Here is a 4,677-nt window from a genome sequence, read left to right as displayed (position 1 = left end):
AGCGGGCTCAGGGGCTGGAGCCGACACTGGAGCGGGCTCAGGGGCAGGAGCCGACACTGGAGCGGGCTCAAGTGCTGGAGGTGACACTGGAGCGGGCTCAGGGGCTGAAGCCGACACTGGAGCGGACTCAGGGGCTGGAGCCGACAGTCTTTTCCTCCTTATATTCCTCCTTTGGTTTGAGGTTAGGGAGACAGCTGCTGAAGGCTTGGGAGTGAATTGGCCGGCGATGGAGCGGCCGGCGGACGTGACAATGGAGCGGACGGCGGGCTTGAGAGTGCAGCGGCTGGCGGGCTTGACTGCGGAGCGGTTCTGGATCGGGGCCGAATGCTCTCCAGACACCGGAGGATCCCTTCCCTCCAGCATAGTCCCGTGGTGTCTGGGAGGTCGACGGGGCGATGGTAGTTGGCCCCGATCCAGAACAAAGAATTCAGTGTGGCGTCGTTCAATGCGTCAAGACGGCGAGCCCACAGAATTCCCTGGCATACTCCACAAAAGGAAGGTCCTTACGGGCTAGCGAATCTCGCAGGGGTTTCCATAATCATGAAAAAAAAAACACTTTCAAAAACGGAAACAAAAATGGGGGGAAGGGGCGCTGCTTACTGTTATAGGGTCCAGTGTTCTGTCACACTCTGACTACTGTGTTGAAGCGAGGAGATGCGAAGACGTGGGAGAATTTACGAAGAACAGTCTTTATTGAACCACAAAGACTCACAGGAAGGAACACACACGTAGCACGGGGATTGATGTATAACACTGGACGCAGGACACAGGAAAACACAGGGCTTAAGTACCAGGAACTCAACGAGGGGTAACAGATGAGACACACCTGAATCATATTTGCACAATCAGAACACGGGAGAAACTGGGTCACGGGGAGCACATGGGGAACAAAACACTACACAGGAACACAAGGACAGTCCATGGGCGTGACACATAGGCAAATTGTGTCATTTTTGTTTTATTTTCCCTACTGACCCATCATGAACAAATTTCTCAAAACACTTCAGTTGTGGTAATAATTATGCAGGTGTGAATTACATTTTAAATATTTTTGCAATATTTATGTATTCTACATTTATTAGAATATAATTTATATTGACTATAAATATAATAAAATGAACAAATTACAAATTATGAATTAGTCAAATTAATGATATTCACATTAATTTTCCTGTTTACTTCACACATCACATCTCATATTTCATCATAAGCATGATCTTCACTGACACTGACTGAACAATTACACTAACAAAACAACTTTTTAGACGCAAAATAGTTGATTATGGTGGATATTACTTTACAAATGGGGCAGTCAAAGTCATGCCTCTTTTTATATTAAGTTGACTGGTCCAATATTGACTGGTCCATGTCTGAGACAAGGATAAAAAAGTCTGCAAATGCAAGGCAAAAATAAATGGAATTCTGTTAGGATCACTATCATCAAAGGCTGTATGGTTCTGTTCTGGGCAAAAAACTCCCTGCCCATTCATGCAGCCTAGCATGGATAAGAGCAGGGAGATCTGTAAAACAGAACAGAACCAACATAAATGTAGCAGATATCATTAATGTTCTTAATGATAATTTAATGTAACAACATAATTCAAGATAAAGGAATCTGATTCAACGAAGAATATCAGAAGGCCAAGTCCTGACTGTGGCCGAAAGGAGGAGCTGGGGAAGGAGAAGGGTAATTTGCTGATGAGCAATGCGATAAGCTGCTGAATAATACTGAATGGACCTTATATAGGGAAGCCGTGATCGGTTTGGTATTCCTGTACTGTAGGTAGACGCAGATCAGCTGATGCAAGCTTGACTGACGTGACCTGCTAAAACTAATGCTACACTTGATTTGTTAAAAAAAAAAGGTAAAAACGTTTTTAAAATGATAATAAAAACTGCCAATAAATATAAAAGTAGCTAGTTATACAGTAACACAATACATTTTTGATATTATATATAAAACGTACACATGCATTCTTTGACAAGCATAATGAAATGGACACGCTAATTTCACATCAGAGCGTCTGGGTATTTTGCATTAAGAAGTCCTTTAGGGACAATAGTGGGTGCCCCAAAGGAAGACATGCCTAATAATCAAGCTGTACCAATACCAGATCTCCACGGGGAGATATGCCTGATTGATATTTCCCAGCTGGGTTTGAACTGCTTAACGTGGATGTAAACAATGCCAATCAAGGAGAGACCTTTAAAACCGGCCAGTTACTCCAAAGAATAAGGCTAGAATTTAGATGCTCTCATGTCAGGTTTCACCATGTGAATCCAATGCATCCAGCCCAAAGGAATGCACACTGATGCAATGGCCATTCACTGTAACCCCATCTTCATTCAGGCTTAGACTCTAAATCTACTGCTCATGTCAGGTACTGTACATTCAAAATACACAGTAGCCCTCAATTTTACCTCTCACATGCTCTCATAAACCATACAAAAACTTCAAAACTAAAGTAGGTGAACTATCAGTTTTACAGTACACAATAAAATAATAATAATAATAATAATAATAATAAACCATCAGAAAGGAAGAAGACAGAAGGCACTAAATGTATATAAATTAAATGAATAAATAAACATTTAATTATTAATTGTGTCTTAAATATTATGAAGAAATGGATTCATAAAATGTTGCGACAATATTCATAATAGCACAGCCTCTCATAACTTGGTTAGGGATACATTTAAATGCATGCTTGGAAATATTCCAGATCAAAAAAGGGCAGTTTTAAACAAAATGCCCAAAACATTCCACTGTCATTAACATTTGGCATTTCTTCACAATGCTCTGCTTTAGTAAATAATACTACTACTTATATTATTATACTCCAAACAAATTTGCTTGGCATATAGGGTTGACTCTGAAGTAGTTTTGAAATAATGCAATTACTAATTCCTTTAAAAAGTAAATACTAAATAAAATACTAAAGGAAAACTGACTGGTACTGCAAAAAACATTTTTAGTATGGCTCTGTGTAATCTGGCTGGCTTTTCCAGTTTGTGTTTTAAGGCAAGAACATAATGTATAGTGGTTTTGGAACAAAAATATCTTACAAAGACAATAACAATGTAGAGGCTGGGTAAACAGTGTAATGGGAAAAGAACAAAACAAATACCTGGTAATTTGGATGGTGTAGAAAATAATCCGGCCACAGCCATCATACACGCTTTTGTAATGTCTCTCTCGGATATCACATCCACCTCAGATAGATGAGGAAAGAGTCTGAAATTAAACCAAAACAAAAATGTTACATCAAATGTTTCTTCAAGGTAAAAAAAGGCAATCTCTTTCTTAGTTGAGTCTAAGTGGCTACTACCAATATAGCACAGAGCACTTCTTAACCCAAATAGTTCCACAGGGTCAGTAAACAACATAAGAATAAGAGGAGGGAAATACAGAATCCGAGCTGACCAACAGCTACGCAGAGATGGTGTATGAAACTCTCTCTAGATTGTCTTCTTAAAACTCAAGACACTTGGAAAGCAGCTTTACTTGCAATGTGAGGAGAGAAGGAAGATGTTAAACAAACGGATCATACGGAGCTCCAAATAGTGAACATTTCCACTGAGACCAAAATTATATATTTTCACTCATATAATGGTACCTTATTTTCAGAGGGTAAGATTATGTAGTCTAGCAAGCTTAAACATACACATGTATTTTCCTGCTTCACCATCTTGAAACTAATAAGAAGTCAAAACTAGAGTTCACAGAAAACTATCAGAATCCATCTGGATTTAAAGAGCTCAAATATTTCAAGCAGCAGGTGACAACTCTTTTAATAAATAGTACATCATCACCCATTGGTGTGGACTCTAATTTATTATTCAGAAGATAAAATTAAAATGAAATTAATCGAGTAATGCTTACCAGGGAATCACTGCGGTTGCTAGTGTTCTGGGAGGTTGCTTACAGTAAAACAGCAGCACAGTGTTCTCACACAACAAACTAGCAAATGACAACTGTTTACAGTATGAAGCTGAATACAGCAGTTAAATATCATGTGCTTTAACTACCATGTACAAAATAATTGACAAGCTTGACTGTGGTTGTGTTTTGTTTTTGTTTGTTTTTTTCTAGTTTGACAGCAGTTCCTTCTTTAGATTCAGAACCCTCATTGATGTTTTATTACCTGTTTTAAGCTGCCATTAATTAGTAATTGAAAGCTCAGGGGGTGTGTGGACTATTTCTAGTCCTCTTAAATCTACACTATTAAAGGGGTGGTTCACTGGGTTTTTTCTAGGCTTGATTGTGTTTATGGGGTGCAGTCTAACATGTGTTAATGCTTCGTTTAAAAAAAACGCATTATTTTTCACATAATTTACCTTTATTCCACACAGCTCTGTCCCTTCTCTGAGAAACGGGCTGATCTTTTCCTGTTTTTATGAAGCCCCGCCCTCAGAAATAGGCGATGGGCTCTGATTGGTTAGCTAGCCCAGTGTGTTGTGATTGGCTAAACCGTCTAGTGCGCGTCTAATCATCGCGATCATGCAGAACCTGTGCAAGCACGGCTTTTAATGGTAGGCCTATGTTTTTTGTTTGTTGTTGTCTCATACTTTTAGATACGCTGTTATTTGTAAATGCTACTGCTTATGTTAGCTTTTAATATACTGTTTTATCCTGATTAAAGCTTTAATACAGTACAGCAACCGCATGCGCGTCCA

General features: G+C 39.3%; 1 protein-coding gene across 3 annotated transcripts in view; it reads right to left on the bottom strand.

Annotated features, from left to right (window-relative positions):
• LOC107746967 (growth factor receptor-bound protein 10-like) overlaps positions 1 to 4,677 on the bottom strand; it is a 110,824-nt gene that overhangs the window by 65,070 nt on the left and 41,077 nt on the right. For all 3 annotated transcript variants that reach the window (XM_016561332.1, XM_016561331.1, XM_016561333.1), the window contains exon 2: positions 3,129 to 3,235. The gene's annotated coding sequence lies outside the window, so the exon portion shown is untranslated. The remainder of the gene's footprint in view (positions 1 to 3,128; positions 3,236 to 4,677) is intronic.

Source organism: Sinocyclocheilus rhinocerous, unplaced genomic scaffold (genome assembly GCF_001515625.1).
Source record: "Sinocyclocheilus rhinocerous isolate Xijiao unplaced genomic scaffold, SAMN03320098_v1.1 scaffold529, whole genome shotgun sequence".
Taxonomy (NCBI): domain Eukaryota; kingdom Metazoa; phylum Chordata; class Actinopteri; order Cypriniformes; family Cyprinidae; genus Sinocyclocheilus; species Sinocyclocheilus rhinocerous.
The sequence above is the reverse complement of the archived record's forward strand: the minus strand, read 5'-3'. Positions and strand labels throughout refer to the sequence as shown.